We start from the raw sequence: 20,454 nt of genomic DNA, 5'->3' as shown, positions 1-20,454 counted from the left end.
AACTCGTTGTACCAACTTCAAGATGGCAGGCTCATGAGTTATTCCGATGGCAGCAGTATTCCGGACCTTTTTGAGCCGCCAAGTCAGGTTGGAGTTTTTATGGCTGGTGCGCAGCCTGTTCAGAACCCCGCTTCCGGATCGGAAAACCCGGTGCCTTCCCCGGCTCAGGTGCTGATGGATCTCACGGATAAGATGACGGCCCTGTTAACCGCAACGGTCGACCCGGCGGATCAAGTTCAGCATGATGCGGCGGTGGCACAGCTAAAATTGGATCTGATAAAAGCTAAAGAGGACCTTGCAGCGGAAGGGATCAGACTGGCTGCGGAGCGGGCGGCTCTCGATGCCCGGACTCAGCTGATTCAGGCGCAGTCCTTCCAACTCACGATGGGTCAGAACGCGGCCAATGAGGTCATGAGAAGGAGGCATCAAAAGGCTCAATCTCGACTCCCGCCGGTTTACGATCCGCGCAACCTCTTCAACACACCGGGTGCAGGGTCTAGTCACCCGCCGGGGGTCGTAGCATCCGGATCTGGACCCCTTATTCAACCACGAGTGATGGGGCCTCCCCAGGGGCCCCCCGCCCCGCCTCAGTATGTGCCAATACCCCCGGGCCATTATAATAACCCGCTGGAGAACATGGTCGCCGCAGCGGCACGGCTGGCGGCTCTGCCCGTTGATGGCGACTCTCCGACGGCTATTGAGACCCGCCGGGTCAGAGAACTCCTCCAGACAGCGCTGGCGCAGCAAGAGGCGTACTCCTACAACCGGGATAGGATCCATTCAACCCCTCGTCCAGGGCAGAGCCCGAGTTACAGCCGGCACATGGTCTCGGCGACCGGCTCAAGTAATGTCCGACGCCATGACCCGCCCCCTGGTCATGGCCCGGCTCATAATGGAGCCTTCTGCGTAGCAGACCAAGCACGCCAGGAGGCGGAGCAGGCGCCTCAAGTGATGGCTTACCAGACCCCCCGGCTTATCCGACGATGTCCGTTGATGCGGGTATCCCTACTAGAACCGGGGGTGTCCCGTGTTTGATGCCAGCTATCCGTAATGAACGTCTACCCAAGGACTTCAAAGGACCTAGGAAGGTGCCTAACTATACAACAGACTTACAGCCGGTAGCCTGGATCGAGAGTTATGAGATGGCTATGGAATTGCTGGAAGTCAGCGAGGCGGCCATGGCCAAATATTTCACCATGATGTTAGATGGAACTGCCCGCACGTGGTTGAAAGGGTTACCACCGAACTCCATTGGGTCTTGGGCTGAGCTGAAAGCCCGGTTCATTCAAAACTTCAAAGATACCTGCAGGCAATCTATGTCAATCGTGGATCTGACTAACTGTAAGCAGCAGGAGGGTGAATCCACGACCCATTGGGTTCGCCGGGTCAAGGAGATCATACATTCATCGGATAAGATGGATGCCGGCTCTGCAGTCTTAATGTTGGAACAAAACTGTCGCTTTGTGCCCCTAAAGATGAAACTCGGGCGGCTTAAGCGTGACTGTACTGATATGGGTACACTGATGGCAGCTCTTGTCAAGTACGCCGATTCCGATGGTACCAAGGATCCCCCTTCAGATGATGAAAGGGCAGGGAAGGGAAAGAAGAACGGCAACGGCAAGGGTCCTCAGTTTAGCCCGGGGAACCAAGGAGGAGGCAAGCGCAAGGCCGATGGCAGCCTAGAGTTTGTAGCCAACACCAACTCTCAAGGTAATAACCAGCGACGCAAGGGGAGGCCCCCTCCCCGAGGCGGCGGGTCAGGACCTTCTCTGGAACAGCTGTTGAATGAACCTTGTCCGAGACACGGTTCTAGAGAGAAGCCGGCGACTCATCTGTGGAAGGATTGTGCTATCATGAAGGCCTTTAAAAACTACAATGGTCCGGGTGGCGGCTCAGGCGCCGGCGGCTTTCATGGCCCGGGCGGCGGGTCAAATTCCGGTCCTCAGAACGGTCAAGGGGGCTTTAATCAACAGTCTGGTCAGGGTCATCAACAGCAACAGGGGGGCTATCAGACCAACCCAAAGCAGCTTAGCGGTGGACAGTATCACGTGTTCACCACTAGTTTGTGCAAACGAGATGAGAAGCTTCACAAGAGGGCTGTTAATGCTGTTGAGCCGGCGGTTCCACGCTACTTACGGTGGTCGGAGCAGCCCATAGTGTGGAGTAGGGAGGATCACCCTCCCCGGGTGGATAACCCGGGCCACCTGGCCTTAGTGGTGGCTCCTCAAGTGGGAGGCTATAAGTTCACAAAGGTACTCATGGATGGAGGCAGCAGCATCAACATCCTCTATTATGAGACTTTCCGTCGTATGGGGCTAGTTGATAAGAACCTCAGCCAGTCAAATACTATCTTCCATGGTGTGGTACCCGGTAAATCGGCTTATCCAGTCGGCAAGATCGAACTGGAAGTGGCCTTCGGTGATGAGAACAACTACAGGGTGGAGAAGTTGACCTTTGAGGTGGTCAAGATAAGAAGTCCTTACCACGCCATATTTGGACGGCCGGCTTATGCCAAGTTCATGGCACGGCCGTGTTATGTGTACTTACAACTCAAGATGCCGGGTCACAACGGGACCATTACGGTTCACGGCAGCCGGAAAGTGGCTCTGGAGTGTGAGGAAGGTGACGCGGCTTATGCAGAGTCTGTTTGTGCCACAGAAGAGTTGAAATTTTATAAAGACAATGTTGACCCAACAGATATGACCTCTCTGAAAAAGCCAACCATGGAGAATGAACCAGCAATGAAGTTTAAATCAGCTGATGAGACTAAACTTGTTGATTTTGTTCCAGGTGACTCGTCTCAGCAGTTCAGCATCAGTGCAAATCTGGACCCGAAATAGGAAGGCGCGCTCATCGAGTTCATCCGTGAGAATAGGGACATCTTCGCATGGAAACCTTCTGACATGCCAGGTGTACCTAGAGAACTCGCTGAGCACACTCTCAATGTTGATCCAAAATTTAAGCCGGTCAGACAGTTCCTTCGACGGTTTAACGAAGAGAGGCGGAAGGCTATTGGTGAAGAAGTGGCCCGGCTTTTGGCGGCTGGGTTCATTGTTGAGGTTTTTCACCCAGAGTGGTTGGCTAACCCGGTGCTTGTACTTAAGAAGAACGGCACCTGGCGGATGTGTGTGGACTACACGGACTTGAACAAGGCGTGTCCGGCTGATCCTTTTGCTCTCCCCCGTATTGATCTGATCATTGATGCTACGGCAGGTTGTGCACGCTTAAGTTTCTTGGATGCCTATTCCGGGTATCATCAGATTAAGATGGCAGTTAAGGACCAGGAGAAGACGGCGTTCATCACTCCCTTTGGAGCCTTCTGCTATGTCTCTATGCCCTTTGGGCTCAAGTGTGCGCAGGCGACTTACCAGCGTTGTGTACAGAATTGTCTCCATAAACAGATCGGGTGCAATGTTCACGCTTACGTGGACGATATTGTGGTTAAGTCCATCAAGGAGGAAACCCTGATAGATGACTTAAGGGAAACCTTCGATAATCTCCGGGTCTACAAGATGATGCTTAACCCGGCCAAATGTGTTTTTGGTGTTCCTGCGGGCAAGCTATTGGGCTTCTTGGTTTCTGACAGAGGAATTGAAGCTAACCCGGAGAAGATCAAAGCTATCACTTCTCTAGCTAAGCCGGCATGTATAAATGATGTTCAGCGTTTGGCAGGTCGCATCGCTGCTTTAAGCCGGTTCATAAGCCGCTTGGGTGAGAAGGCTATGCCCTTATATCAGTTGATGAAGAAAACGGATAACTTTGTCTGGAATGATGCAGCTAATACCGCCTTCGAGGATTTGAAAAAGCAACTGGCAGAGCCCCCCGTCCTTGCTGCTCCGGTTGATAAGGAACCCTTGCTACTGTATGTGGCGGCAAACACACGAGCCGTCAATGTGGCTATGGTGGTGGAGCGTAAGGAGACGGGTAGGGAGCATCCGGTTCAGCGGCCGGTTTATTATGTCAGTGAGGTGCTTATTGAGTCCAAGCAGCGATACCCGCACTGGCAGAAGCTTGTATATGGTGTGTTCATGGCGAGCCGGAAACTCAAGCATTATTTTCAGGGTCATCCCATCACTGTGGTCAGTTCTGCCCCTCTTGGGGATATTATCCAGAACCGAGAGGCTACAGGGAGAATTGCTAAGTGGGCTATTGAGCTTGGGCCTCATGGCCTCAAATATGTGCCACGCACTGCTGTTAAGTCTCAGGCTTTGGTGGATTTTATTAATGATTGGACAGAGTCGCAAGTGCCTGAGCAGAAGCCGGATAACACCTATTGGACTATTCACTTTGATGGGTCCAAGCAGCTGGAGGGCTCGGGGGCTGGTGTTGTATTGGCTTCCCCTAGGGGTGACAAGTTCCAGTATGTGCTACAATTGATGTTTCCTTGCACTAACAATGCGGCTGAATACGAGGCCTTACTCCACGGTCTTCGGGTGGCTAAGGAGATGAGCTTAAGCCGGGTACGGTGCTTTGGGGACTCAGATTTGGTGGTTCAACAAGTATCAGGCACTTGGGATTCTAAGGATCCCCTCATGGTGGCTTATCGCCGCGAGGTTGATGCCATTGCTGGGCACTTTCAGGGATATCATGACCGCAGGAAGAATGAGGCGGCTGATGCTTTAAGCCGGCTCGGCTCTCAGCGAAAGCCGGTGCCGCCTAACACTTTCCTGGATGCCCTATATAACCCTTCGGTTAAGTTGCCTACAGAGGAGGACTTGGCTATCCCTGACCCGGAGGCACGACTGGTGGCGGTTCTTCATGTCATACCAGACTGGACAATGCCGTACTTGGTTTATATAACCCGGGGAGAGTTGCCTAAGGATGAAACTTTGGCCAGGCAAATAATCCGGCGGGCCAAGTCAATGATTTTTATCAACGGCGAGTTGCATCATCGCAGTGTTTCAGGGGTATTTCAGCGTTGTATTTCCCCTGAGGAAGGTCAAGAGATCTTGCGCGAGATCCATGAAGGGGATTGCGGCCATCATGCCGGCTCAAAATCCCTTGTGGCCAAGGCATTCCGTCATGGTTTTTATTGGTTGACGGCTCACGCTGATGCGGAGGACTTGGTTAGTAAGTGTGATGGTTGTCAGAGGTTCTCCCGACGGGCTCATGTGCCGGCTCAGGAATTGAGGATGATCCCGATCACTTGGCCCTTTGCGGTCTGGGGGCTTGATATGGTCGGGCCTTTTAAACGGTCCAAGGATAAGAAGACCCACCTCTTGGTGGCAGTGGACAAATTCACGAAGTGGGTGGAAGCTGAGCCAGTTAGCAAGTGTGATGCAGCCACGGCGGTTCAATTTATGAAAAAGGTGATCTTCCGCTTCAGCTTTCCGCACAGCATCATAACAGACAATGGCACTAATCTGTCCAAAGGCGCTATGGAGGAGTTTTGTCAACGAGAGCATATCCGGCTTGATGTTTCTTCAGTGGCTCATCCCCAGTCCAATGGTCAAGCTGAGAGAGCTAACCAGGAGATTCTGAAGGGCATCAAACCCCGGCTTTTGGTCCCTTTGCAACGGACGCCGGGTTGTTGGGTGGAGGAGTTGCCCTCCGTCTTATGGAGCATCAACACTACTCCTAACAGGTCTACTGGCTTCACACCTTTCTTCATGGTTTATGGGGCAGAAGCGGTCCTCCCTAGCGACATCCGTCACGATTCACCTCGTGTGGCGGCTTATGTTGAGACGGACAATGAACAGGCGCGCCAAGTTGCTCTGGACTTGTTGGATGAACAGCGTGATGTGGCAGCAGCCCGTTCAGCGATTTACCAACAAGACCTACGCCGTTATCATAGCCGCCGGGTCAAAACCCGGGTCTTCCAGGAAGGCGACCTTGTGCTCCGGCTCATCCAGGATCAAACAGATGCACACAAATTATCCCCACCTTGGGAAGGGCCCTTTGTGGTCAGTAAGAACTTGCACAACGGGTCATACTACCTCATTGATGTTCGGGAGCGTAAAGATTCGCGTAAATCTGAGGAGGAGACCCGTCGGCCGTGGAATATTGCTCAGCTTCGGCCTTATTACACTTGAGCTACCGGCTCTTGTGGTGTACATATTTATCTCAGACATATATATATTATGATAAGCAATAAAGCAGGACCTCTGTCCTTTTTTCTCCTCCAAATATACGTGTCATACTAATTTGAAAGGAGGATCCGGCTTATGATCGCATTTGAGTCTAGCCGTAAGCAGTAAGATCACTTGGGGGCTTCCTGTTCAAACATGGGTCGTATTCGAACCAAAGAGAACATAGCTGTCGATACCCATTTGATTGGCAAAGTGCCGAGCTCATTGGGAGGTTGCCTTTGGTCATATTTGAATCATAGTGTAACCCCTCTGAGAACCGACGTGGATCGTATTCGAATCAGCGTCGTTAAACAATTTTCAGAATCACTTGGGGGCTTCCTGTTCAAACATGGGTCGTATTCGAACCCAAGAGAACATAGCTGTCGGTACCCTCTTGATTGGCATCGCCACACCCATTGGGGGCTATATGATCGTATCCGAATCTTGGCTTAAACCCCTTTCGGGCCGGGTCTCTGGTCGTATTCGAACTGGAAGCCCCTAAGTTCCGATTTATCGCAAAGTCTACTCTGATTATGACAACGTGTGCATGGCCGGGTTTCGCTTGACCGGCTTAATTTTGGAGTTATCTTGTTAATTGAACATCCTGGATGTCATCAAGACAAGTCCATTAGAGTTAAGATACCAGCCATGCTACTCGGGTCATTTAATCCGGAGGGTGGTAAGCCGTCTTGAGACTTGTGATTTACCTTTCTATGCAGATGCTTGAAGGTACTTTTTTAAAGGTTGAGAAGCACGAAGGATAATTATGACCCGGAGGGGCATCAAAAGAATGACTTCAAAGGATTTCAGCATTCATTACGTGCACGATGGCACGGCAGAGATAAATTGTTGCACTTATTCTATTACAAAAATCTTTCAAAGTTTTAAGGGTGGAGCGTTGTTTGGTGAGCCGCTAGCCGGTTTATGACGCCTGCTGAGTCGAAGTCCCCGGCTCATCTTCTGCTCCGGCTGATCCCAAGGCTTCGAAGGTCGACGATTTCCAGTTGATGCCGCTGAGAGCTTCGAACTGAGCTTCTTCGTCAATTAACCCGGCCGGGTCAATCTCGGGGGCGTAGGTGTGTTGGCTAGCCGGAGGAATCAGGCTAAGAGCTTCATAGCGAGGGGTTGGAATCCTCTGATTCTCCGCGTTGTACCCCGGCTGATACTTGGTTAAGTCGGTGTCGTTCCCGATGATGGTGGCCACCGGGCGTACAGCCTTCACGCATGCCGCGAAATCCTTCTGGTCGAAAGTGGAGCCGTCTTCCTTCAGGCTGGGGTAACCCAGGGCGATGTCTGCCGGGTCTTGCTCCGGCAGGAAGGCTTTGGCCCGGCTCAGCGCGGCAATTGCTCCGGATCTTGCGGAGGCTCGACGTAGCTCTTGGATTCGCTGTGGCAAAACTGCGAGCCGGCGCAGGACTTCAGCCAGATGGGTTGGCACCTCATTGGATAGGGCCACCACAGCTAAGGCGCGCTGTGACCCGGTGTAGAGTTGTTCCACCAGGGTGTACACGGCCTTTAGCTTGGTGACCACGCTCTGGTTGAGGTTGGCACTCCTGGGACCTGTTTAATAAAGGTCAGGTAAGCCGGTGACAAGGGTGAATCGTAACATGTGCAGACTTGATGAAAGCCGGTGAGGCGACTTACCGAAGATAGCAGCCACCATTTGGGAAACCTGGTGCTTTAGACCGGAGAGCTCAGCGGTCTTCTCAGTGAGGGCCTTCTCCGTCTGTTCTGCCCGGGTCACCAGTGCGGCTTTCTCCTCAGCCCAGGCCTTCCGCTCAGCGTCGAATTCAGTCTTCAATTTCTCCTGAGCGGCGATGCTGGAGACAAACTTGGCATTCGCCTTCCGGGTCTCCATCTCTTGAGTTTTTAACCGGCTCTTGAGACCCGCAAGGTCCGACTCAAATTTCTTGCCAGTAGCCTGTATATATTTCCGGGTTATTAAACAGTCATTATATAAGTCCCAAGCACTTTCCAAGCAAAGACACTTGGCACTTGGGGGCTAATGCATATTGAACGTGTCTATCTACGTACTGCTGGTTCAATTAAGTAAGCAGGACTCTAAGTCTACAACATATGCCAAGTATAAGTTATAGACTTGGGGGCTAGCATGACAAGGATCACTATGCGGAAAGTAAGAAGACAACAGAAGGTTACCTCAGACTTTTGTTGGATCTGATTGACCATGGCGATCTCCGCGTCCCGGCTCTTGTGAACCTGGCTAATGTAGCCAGAAACGAGCTCTCCAATGCTCAAATCGGGGTAGCCCGAGAGATCTAGATTCGCCTGGTGGGGTCGCAGCAGCTCCCCCTTCGCGGAGCATTGGGCCAGTGCGGTCGGCCTCCCCGGCTCAACATACTCCGTCCGGGTAATTACCACGTCCGGGTCGTTAGCCGGTGGGGTTGAGCCGGAGGCCTCCGGATTAGCTGACGCTTCGGTCGTTGTCTTGGTGGTCGGGGCAGGGGCTTCAGGCGCCGTATCCATGGGAATGGTGGCCTCGGAGGCGGCTGGCGGATCTTGAGCCGTCGTCTCCGGCTCAGGCAAGTCCGGCACTCCGGCTGACCTGGTCTTCTTTGCTCGTTTGGTGAGCTTTGCCTGGGCACTGAAAAGACAGAAGTGTTAGGCATACAAAGAGTAAATACAGACAGGTAATGTAAGGTGATTGTTATTACCCGGGTGCAGTTTTGAAGGCCGGCAGACTTGACTGCATGGAGTCACCAGAAGAAGGGGAGGTCTCCTGGTAATTGGAGTCAGAAGAATTAAGCGGTTGACGGATAACACCCGCCAACGGATGAAAAGGGTACAAGTGAGAAAAGACCTCGGTGCGACGTTTCCTTGTCGCGTCGGGTAACCCGGCGGAGAGGTCGGTGTCCTTGCGGGCCCGGGTGAGACGCCGGCTTTCGTGAACCTGCTGCTTCAAAAGAAATTGAGGGTCTTGATGAGCTAATGGATGAGAAAAGCTTACTTTCCGGGTTACCCTTCGGACTTTCAGCTGTGGCAAAGGCTCCGAGTCGGAGGGGAGTAATGTTACCTCTTCAATCACCGGGTTACTGGCGCCGGTGTCATCCTGTCAATAAGCAAAATGATGGTAAAGTGGACAGCAGCAAACAATAAATACGGCAAGAGTTTAAAGGTTTAAGGGTTACCTCTGACTCGGAGCTATCGCTTAATTGCAGCAGCTCCGAAGCAGTGGGTCTGTTTCCCTTTTTGCGAGGGGCGGCTCTCTTGGCGGCTTTCTTCGCCTTCCTGGCCTTCTTGGCCGCCTCATGGTCATACTTGACCCGCCAGAATTTATCATCAGCCTGAGAAATACAGTAATGAGTTCTTAGTAAGATGACAGGTAAAAAAAAATGGAAAGGTTAAAGTCAGCGGCTTACCGCTGGGGCTGGATTGGTCTTGCAGAACGGGGCTAGCCCGGTTTTTCCACAGTCTGCTAGGCTCTCGTTTAATAGAGCCTTGGTCTCTTCTTCGGCAACGTCTTCTGGAAGGTCATTGCGACTGTGCCTCTGCGGGTCATCCTTTCGCCCGGTGTACTCACACATTAAGCCGGGGCGGCGGCTCAATGGGATCACCCGCCATGAGATCCAGACCCGGACCAGGTCTATTCCGTTCAGACCGTTGCCTAGCAGGGCCTTGATCTTATTGATCGTTGGAAGTAGAGGCTGGCGTTCCGCAGCAGTCAGCTTGTCGGATAGCGGATGAGTCGGCTCCAGGCGCGTTGGGCGAAAGCCGGGCAGCGGGCTCTCATCAGCCGGGGACGTGTCTTGGCAGTAGAACCAAGTCATGTTCCAGTCCTTGGGGTGACTTGGCGGTTCTGCGTAAGGAAATAGACAGTCCCTGCGCCGTTGGATGGAGATGCCGCCTAACTCTAGACTTGGACCGTTTGCGCACTCGGTTTGGCGGTTCAAATAAAACAGCTCTCTGAAGAGCAGCAGACTCGGCTCTTCTCCAAGATATACTTCACAAAAAACTTGGAAGTTGCAGATGTTGGATATGGAATTGGGTCCTATATCCTGAGGCCGAAGGTCAAAGAAGTTGAGCACGTCCCGGAAGAATTTTGAGCCGGGCGGTGCGAAGCCCCGGCTCATATGGTCTGCAAAGATCACTACCTCCCCGTCCCTCGGCTGAGGTCTTTCTTCGGACGGGTCAGGGGCACGGTAGGACATCACTTCCTTCTTGGGCAGATATCCGGACTTAACAAAGTTGGCCAGGGTCTCTTCGGTGACGTTGGATTTCATCCAGTTGCAAGTGATGGGAGCCTTGGGAGGCATGGTGACGGTTGGTGGTCTATGAGGAAGAGAAAAGTGTCCGGGTTAATTATAAGCCGGGGATTATCATTCAAACTACAGTGACGGCTTATGAAGGGGACTAATGATATATATTGATATGGTGGGTTATCTAAGCTGTCGGGGCTTTCAGGTTAAGTTGGTCATCTACGGCTTACTGCAGTTAAGTCGGAGGATTTTACAGAGCATGGTTCTCTTTAAACCGGACATGTAAGCCGCCGAGATTCAATGGTTGCGTTTTTACTAAGTGTGGTAAACAGGTTTCACATACTACCGTAACTTTTTTTGGATCAAAATAGTTGGAGCAGAGAAAATTTTCTAGACCTAAAAAACAGAGGCAGGAGAAGTTCTTGAGGTTGAACACAGTTCTTATGCAGTAAAAAGAGGATTTCTTGCAGATGAAATGAGTTCCGAACGTCTACCGCAGTGGTTTTATGCAAGGATAAAGATCAACCGACTACAGTGGTGACGAGGACTGCCGAGTTTCGGGGCAAAGGTGACGAACACGAAGAACGGGAGGAACCCTACCACAGATCTGTTCTAGCAAGGCAGAGAAGACTCACCGGAGTTGAGGAAGAGCGAAGGTCGCCGCCGTTATCTGGTCCGGGTCAGGGTGATGCAGCGGCCGGGTCGATGAAGATCAGGGGCGCGACGGCGGCGGCGGCAGAAGCTCGGGCAGAGGAACGACAGCGCGAGGAAGAAGAAGGAGAGTGTGAGAAGAGAGTGCCGGGCCGGCCTATTTATAAGGTAAGTCATAAGTGGGCGCGAGATTCAAGGAGACCACGGCGTGGTTATCTCCCCCTCACGGCGCCTCGAATTTCGCAAAGACAGTAAAAGCAGAGATCCGTTGCGGATCTGGCGGTGTAAAAAACGGACTTAATGGAGGATGACGTCACGGCGGATTATCCGGAGTCCGGAGAATGACGTCACTCCGGGTTATGGCCTTCACACGAACGGTAAGCCGGAGATTTTTCTGTCGGCAGAGTTGAAGATTGACACGAGTCGGCTCAAGTCAATCTGGGGCCTAATGTTGAGGATATAGACCTGGGAGTCACCCGCCAGGAGGGCCGGGTTACACTAAGGGTCATTGCCAGAAGCCCGGAGCTAAGTTTCAAGATAATGGGCTAGAGATGGGCTGAGACCCGGCGATGGCTTATTGCCCATAGTTATCATCATTGTTATAGTAGACTTGTAGTGTAAGGCAAGTATTGTTTAGAGTCCGAGCCGGACACTCTTATGAGCCGGCCGGGACTCTAAGGGCCGCTGGGTGCCAACCTCCCTATAGAAAGGGACGACCCGGCAGCGGTTTAGGGGCGACAACAATCTGATCGAGAGCCGGGCATAGCTGTTTAGCTCCCTGGTTATCGAAACCCTGATTAATACCACCTCAACTGGACGTAGGCTTTTACCTTCACTGTAAGGGGCCGAACCAGTATAAACCCTCGTGTTCCTTGTCCCACTTAACCCCTTCAAGCTTCCCAATTGCGATGGCTCCACGACTAAGTCCTAACCCGAGGACATCTGTCGTGACAATTCCACGACAGGACCGGTATCTGATACCATGAAATCTGAATAAAACTGTTGCTTGTTGATGATTTGGTGCGGCATACAAGAGTATATAAGAGGGTACAAACCGACTTGGGGTAGGGGTACAAAACTGACTTGGACTAAAAGTCGTATACCATAATGACTACTCTAACAATCATCGAGATCCACCATGCATATATGAAAGCATGATACAAGCTTTTGATCCTACCACCGCGCAAACAAAACCCAGATAATTACCATGCTAGGGTTTGATGGCATTTTGGTACGATTGATCTTGACGTTGTTCTTGGATGGACCTAAGAAGTGTGTACCGCTGCCTGGCCCGGTCGGCGCCGGTAGGTCACGTGTGAGAAGAGGCTGCGCGCAACCTCCCAAAGCCGCTGCTGCATCTGGAGCTTAAATATGGCTGATTGGCCGTAGACCATCAGATCACGATGCGACAGATGCAAGCTCGGCCTTTTTCTGCCTGACGAAATTTTGGACAAATATCTCCCAGCACGGTACGAGGACCGATCTGAAACGTCAAAAAATACAAAAGTGAGTTCCTGTAGTTTGCTAACCTCGCTAGCTTTTTCTCTTGTGTGGTTTCACAAGCCGGATAGCAGAGAGACATGTTTTATCGTGTGTGCAAAAGAACAACAGTTTCCCGTCTAGATAACCAGCTCGATGTAATGCTTACCCGAGGCCCACTACCAACATACACAAATCCTAAAGATTCTCCATAATCCTTCCAGAACAGGTGCGGCTACCCGGTGTGATTTGGACAAACAGGTGCGGCTGCCCGGTGTGATTCAAAAGGTGCCGAACCTTTGGCAGGCAACGCAGCGAGATGAATGTTGAATTTACTAAAAAAATCCAAGGATGAATGGAACCTTTCAATTCTAGCAATGCAACAAAAGCTATCGTATAGGCTTTCCCAAAACAGATGTAGCTCAAGGACCAATGATAGAAAGGAGCTGCCCCCATTCCATCAATACGCCTGACATCTCAGAGCCTAGGCTGCCGTTTACGTCCACACCTTCGGAAAGTACCCCCACATGCCTTCCTCTTCTATATATGTGATCATCCATAATTCAACAATTCAGAACCTTATCCATTCAAAAGTTCGGATCTTGATGCAAACCAAGGGTTCTGATAGCCACCTCTACTGCTAGTGTTGATAGCAAAGCCGTTCCCTATATATATATACGCTGGAGGCTCAGCGTTCCTTTGCTAGGGTTTGCTATATTCACAGTCTCTCACCCTCTTCACTAGATCTAAACAAGACTGCGTTGGCCTCTGTCTCTCTCTTCCCCCTCACAGCTGGTGAAGGAGCCGTCCGGATCCCGTCGCACCAGGAAGGGGAGGAGGTGCAGCATTCACTCTATCGCCTTCGGCGAGGGAGGCAATCGACTGCCGACTGTGTTGTTCTCTTTCACCCAGCGTCTGTGCGGGAGGGCCACCGACCCCTTCTTCCTTGCTGTCGTACATAGTGTGGGCAGATCCGACCTCTCGCCATACGCCTAGCCACATCCCGACGACCCTAAAGTATAACTTTCTTTGAAACCGTCATTGCTCTAGCTGCATGCGGATCTTTTTCGATTCTGTAGTCGAATCTAGGTCTTGGTTCAAAGTGGAAAGAAGGGTGCGGTGGGGTGGAGCATGAATCTCGGACGTGTTTCAATGAGGAAAGGAGGGAGGGAAAGTAGTATAGACTAGCTATCCGGCCACTTTGTTGGTCGAAAAGGGAAAAATGGGGTAACCAAGTACACACATCTGTAAGGAACCGATCTCTTTGTTGAAAAAGGAAAGAAACTGGGGGGTTGGGTAGTTTGTGCAGGACCAGATTTGCTGCCCTCACATAGGAAAAAGTTTTAAAGAGAACAAATATGGGACCAACGCAGATATGCTGTTTGGCAACATACTCTGCACCACCCATTTATACGTGTGGATGCACATGGTGCTAGCATGTCCCATGTCCCATACAACTATTTTGCTGTTGTTAATCTAAGAATGCCGCTGGAAAATTGAAGCAATGCCACTGTTAAAAGTAAATTACATTTTTAACGAATGTTGTTTTAAGAGAATGTCTCTTTTAATATGAATCAATGCAACCGTTTTAGAAATGCTACTGTCCTACTTTGTTTTCCATCAAGATAAGTTAGATGCTTCTTTTTGTCACCGTCTGTTTCATCCTCCTGTATTGGCCAGTAATTGTTTCCTTTTTTGCCTCTGTTAAAACAGGGATATCTATTCAACTTGTTGCTATAGCGAACTTAAATGTCACACCGGCGACTTTGCTTGATTTCAGTGCAAGTGCACAAAACAAGATTGGATTTCCTATTTGTGTTGGCAGATGCGTATGTGATCTTGTCTGCGTCGTGAAAGGTTGGTACCTGCCTACATCCACATGATCGTGCAGTGTGCCTTGAGATGTTGTGCTACTTGTGTTGGTACTGTTTTAAATAAATGTTGAATTGAAGCTATTGAATTGTTGTCTTTTCCCTGTAAGTAGTGAACAAAAATGGGACCAACCCAGACATTATGCTTGTTGCTTTGTTACAAAAAACTTTGCATCACCCCCTTTATAAGTAGCTGGAAGCACATGGTGTTGTTGCGCCCACTCTCCCCTGGAACTGTTTATGCTTTTTGTTAATCTAATGCCGCTGGTAAAATTAAGCAATGCCACTCTCAGAATTAAATACTGAATCTTAGCTCAAAACTGCAACACTTTTTAGGGATCGGCGGGAGTACCATTTCTATTAGGGATCGGCCGGAGTACATGTTTAAAAAATGTATTGTTGAGATAATGTCTCTGTTATTATATATCAGTTATAGTGTTTTACAAATGGTATACTATCCTGCTTTGTAGTTCTTTCTACATGTTTCACCAAGGTATTGGTAAGATAATGTCTCTGTTAATATGAATCAGTCGCATTGTTTTAGGAATGGTACTTTTCTTCTTTGTTGTTCTTTATACATGTTGAAACAAGGCATTGTTAAGCTAATGTCTCAGTTAATATGAATGAATCACACTGATTGAGATTTGCTACTGTGACGCCCGGATAATCAAGCTACAGTAAACCTTTGCTAATGATGCCACGTCATCACGATTACTGTTGCTAATCTCGTGTTAGTTCGAAACCGATTATAATTCAAAATTCAAAATCAAGCAAACAATAAAAGTTTTCAAATATTAAAACTAAAATGTTCAATAAATAGTAGATAAATCAGAGGCTATGATAAAATTGTAAACAACATTATTGAAATTTGATAAGTGACTTAAACAACCTCAAACAGTGGATGAAAACATTATTTAATAACCTTTTTATTAATACAAAAGAAATATGAAATGATATTTACCCCAAACTAGTTTTTGGTGGTAGGATATATTGGGCTGTGATTTGTGGGCCAGCTCTCATATTTTACAAAACTCATTTGGTGCCCAAACAATTAGCCAAAACAGAAAAGAAATAGAATAATAATAATAACAAAAGAAAAAAAGCAGGACAAACAAAAAAAGGAAATGAAACCCCCCTCCCCACTGGGCCACGGCCCAGCAGGCCATCGGGCCGCCAGGCCGGCCCAGCCGCGCCCCACTCCCTCCCCCATATCCACCCCACTAGGGGAAAACCCTAACCCGTGACCCGCACCCACTCCCCCCACTCCCTCGTCTCTCCCTTCCCCCCCGATCCAGATCGGATCGGGGCTGACCCCGTGGCCGTCGCCCGGTGCCGCCTCGCCGGCCCCGCCCACGTCCTCGCGCCCCGTCCTCTCTCCCTCGATGGCGCCACTCGCCACGCCGACCGCGACCGCGCCCCGTCCGCTGCCGCCCGAAGGCCCCCCCGACTCGCCGGACCGCTCCGCCGCCGCCCGGAGCTCCACGCGCCTCGTCCCCGTCGTCCTCTTCTCCACTCCGTCGTCGATCGTCCCCGTCCTCCTCCCCTCGGGTCGCCCACGAGCCTCGACGCCCATGTGCCCCTGCAAACGCCGGTGAGGCCCTCGGCCTCCCTCTCCCCTTCCTTTCGTCCGCGGTCATCGCGCTCGTCCACATCGCGCCTGTGCAGTCCGCTCGCCTCCGCCCCGTCTCTGCCTTGCGGTCGAGCACACCCGCCCCATACCCCGTGCGCTCCAGGACCGTCCGTGCTCGCGCCCCGTTTAACCCTGCTCGCCCTCGGAGCGCACCGACGCGCTCCCGTGCGTCTGCGCCGGACCCGGTCCCTGCCTCCGGCCACGCACTTGGCCGGCCAACGCCACCCTGCCTCTTCCACTTCCACCAACCGCCTCTGCCCCCCCAGCTCCACCCGGCTGCAGCTCGCCGGAGCTCGACGGTGGCGCGCCGACGCCATCTCCCACCAAGCGCACGCGGCGCCCAAGTCGGGTGCACCCCCGCGGGCCAGCGCCCATTCGGGTGTGCCTGACGCCCGACCCGCTATGCCCCCTTTGGGCCATTGACAACAGGGCCCCACCCCCGGAACGGTTTATAAAAAAAAGGATTAAAAATAATAATATTAATAATAAATTTAATCAATTAATTAATTAAATTAATTAACTAAATTAACCCTGTTTAGGTAACCTAATTATCTATTGTTAACTAATTAGACAGTAATTAGATTCGTTAAACCCTAATTAGAATAAACAGAGTGTGACATGCGGGACCCACACGTCAGCTTGACCCAGTCAACACCTCTGTTGACTGATGACGTCAGCATGCACTGTTCTGGATAATGTTGAATTAAAATAATTAATTAAATTCTGAAAATGATTAAATCTTTTAAATTTAATATAAAATAAATCGTAGCTCGGATGAAAAAACTTTGTACATGAAAGTTGCTCAGAACGACGAGACGAATCCGGATACGCAGCCCATTCGATCACCACACGTCCCTAGCATAGTGAACCTGCAACATTTCACCTCCGGTCCATCTGTCCGAAAACGCTAAACACCGGGAATACTTTCCCGGATGTTTCCCCCCCTTCGTCGGTATCACCTACTACCGCGATTGGGCCCCCCTAACAACGCTCATTGTCATGTCATGCATCGTCATGCATATGTTTGCATTATATTTATTGTCTCTTCCCCCTCTTCTCTCGCTAGACTCCGATACCGACGCTGCTGCTGCCTAGTACGACTACGGTGATGACGACCCCTCCTTGCCAGAGCAACCAGGCAAGCCCCGCCTTGATCACCAGATATCGCCTATTCTTCTCTATACTGCTTGCATTAGAGTAGTGTAGCATGTTACTGATTTCGGTTAATCCTATTCTGCTGCATAGCTTGTCATTGTTGCTACAGTTGTTACCCTTACCTACTATCCTACTGCTTAGTATAGGATGCTAGTGTTCCATCAGTGGCCCTACACTCTTGTCCGTCTGCCATGCTATACTACTGGGCCGTGATCACTTCGGGAGGTGATCACGGGTATATACTATATACTTTATATACATGACACATGTGGTGACTAAAGTCGGGTCAGCTCGTTGAGTACCCGCAAGTGATTCTGAGGAGGGGGCTGAAAGGACAGGTGGCTCCATCCCGGTAGAGGTGGGCCTGGGTTTGACGGCCACCGACTGTTACTTCAGGTTGAGACCACCTAGGAGAGAGGTGGGCCTGGCCCTGGTCGGCGTCCGCGGATACTTAAAATAACACGCTTAATGAGTTCTTGGTATTTGATCTGAGTCTGGCCATTTGGTCTATACGCACTAACCATCTACGCGGGAACAGTTATGGGCACTCGATGTCGTGGTATCAGCCGAAGCCTTCGTGACGTCAGCGACGGAGCGGCGCGCGCCGGATTGGACTAGAACGCCTGACAGGCTAGGTCTGCTTCCGGCCGCGTACGCAACGTGCAGGTGTGCAATGGGCGATGGGCCCAGACCCCTGCGCGCATAGGATTTAGACCGGCGTGCTGACCTCTCTGTTGTGCCTAGGTGGGGCTGCGACGTGTTGATCTTCCGCGGCCGGGCATGACCCAGAAAAGTGTGTTCGGCCAAATGGGATCGAGCGTGTTGGGTTATGTGGTGCACCCCTGCAGGGAAGTTTATCTATTCGAATAGCCGTGTCCCTCGGTAAAAGGACGACCCGGAGTTGTACCTTGACCTTATGACAACTAGAACTGGATACTTAATAAAACACACCCTTCCAAGTGCCAGATATAACCCGGTGATCGCTCTCTAACAGGGCAACGAGGAGGGGATTGCCGCGTAGGATTATGCTATGCGATGCTACTTGGTGAACTTACCATCTACTCTCTTCTACATGCTGCAAGATGGAGGCTGCCAAAAGCGTAGTCTTCGACAGGACTAGCTACCCCCCTCTTATTCTGGCATTCTGCAGTTCAGTCCACCGGTATAGCCCCTTTACACAGATACCCATGCATATGTAGTGTAGATCCTTGCTTGCGAGTACTTTGGATGAGTACTCACGGTTGCTTTTCTCCCTCTTTTCCCCCTTTCCATTCTACCTGGTTGTCACAACCAGATGCTGTAGCCCTGGAGCCAGACGCCACCGTCGACGACGACTCCTACTACACCGGAGGTGCCTACTACTACGTGCAGGCCGCTGACGACAGCCAGGAGTAGTTAGGAGGATCCCAGGCAGGAGGCATGCGCCTCTTTCGATCTGTATCCCAGTTTGTGCTAGCCTTCTTAAGGCAAACTTGTTTAACTTATGTCTGTACTCAGATATTGTTGCTTCCGTTGATTCGTTTATGATCGAGCACTTGTATTCGAGCCCTCGAGGCCCTGGCTTGTATTATGATGCTTGTATGACTTATTTATGTTTTAGAGTTGTGTTGTGATATCTTCCCGTGAGTCCCTCATCTTGATCGTACATGTTTGCGTGCATGATTAGTGTACGGTCAAATCAGGGGCGTCACAAGTTGGTATCAGAGCCGACTGCCTGTAGGAATCCCCCTTTCCAACTCCTTGGCCGAAGTCGAGTCTAGTCTTTGAAAAAGTTTTTACTAACATGGCTGTGGGCTTACGGGCCCATGTCGACATTGGGTGGTACTAGGATCTTTTGCTCCTCGACCTTTACTCTGGGACTCTGAACTCTCTCCTATTCGGGTTAAATGAGTTTTGCTAAATCTAACATTAGGATCTCGTTATCACTTTCACCCGGAGAGCCCCTTATTACTGATGATCGTCTGCTGCACGTGAAGACCCTGAAGACACTCTCTGTTGTTAACCCAAGAACTTGTGTTCATCGCTTTTGCAGTTCCCTTCCATCGATAAACTCCTATGGATAACCACGTATACTCGCCATTCATACAATGTTTCCCAGTTGATCTTGTTATTACAAGATACCCCGAAATTCTCTCTGTTGTTCCGAGAATCCTTTGAGCTTACTGCCTTGCAGTTCTTTACCACATGTATACCCCTACGAATAAATCCTCGCACTTGTCGAGTATCCGCTCATCCCCAGTTGATCATGTGTTTCACAAAAGTCTTCAAAATACCATTCGATCTTCCGAAAATCCCTAGGAGCCTTTTACTCTTGAAATTCTTGCTTACTTGCATTATGATTAATCCCATAAGTCTAGTAATCTTATTGACATCCTTTGTCATTATCATTTTGAGTCTGTTGATTCAATATGTTGCGGTTGCTTGCAATCCTCAACCGAATCATAGAATTCACCCTTCTGGCTTAGACGCCAATTTTAAACATGAGATGGTTCTCGCCGAATCAAATTGCCATCGATTGTATACCTAAGCCTATTCAACTTATCCATCTTTGATCAGACCGTTTGCTTCTGATCCTTCGATTTGGAAATCATAATTCCTTTGATATCTAAGCATCGAATCATTCAAATGTTCTATAATCTGATGCCCTTGCATCCTTTCTTCAACTGGTTGTGTGCCGGTGCTCACATTAGCTCCGCTATGGACCGTCAGACCCCTTGTTGGGTTATTATCCGACAGTGTCCTTCATATTCAATAACCTTGTGACCATTTCCATGGATGTATAATGACTTTGGTAATTTGTATCCTCTGCTTGATAACCATACTCTACTTTTGAGCTGGTGATTTTACTCTTGAAGTTTGAGGTATATGTTTCTAAGATGCCCCGATGGATTGAACCTATACCTTCCCTAAAAACCGTATGAACCCGAAGGTTTTCACAAGTCATACCCTTCTGGTATTTTACCAGATAATTTTCTACCATACAACTTCATCGAATGCGAGAAGTGAATGGAAGGTTATACATTGAAGAAGTGGGAGTCGACCTTGAACTTGTGTTCATGCCCATGGACACGATGTAGATCCTATCATGGAAACTTCTTGTAATAATAACTATTACCTTGATATAGGTTCATCTAGTATCCATGTTTGGTCCTTTGCAACCGTGGTTCCGACCATGATTGTTCTCCTTTGATTCCATTTCTCAGACAAGATGAAGTACTTGTCTTCTGCAGACCATTTCACGTGTCCACCGTCTACTCTGCTCTACCATCGAGTATTACACTCTGGTATCTCGAGAATATCACCGAACTACATAACTTCTTGTGAGTTCTTCATCAACTATTAGTTCTCGATGGTTCCAATTTTCTCCAAGTTTTGAGTTGTTTGTC

The sequence above is a fragment of the Aegilops tauschii genome, chromosome 3, assembly GCF_002575655.3.
Source record: "Aegilops tauschii subsp. strangulata cultivar AL8/78 chromosome 3, Aet v6.0, whole genome shotgun sequence".
NCBI lineage: Eukaryota > Viridiplantae > Streptophyta > Magnoliopsida > Poales > Poaceae > Aegilops > Aegilops tauschii.
Note: the sequence above shows the minus strand (reverse complement) of the source record.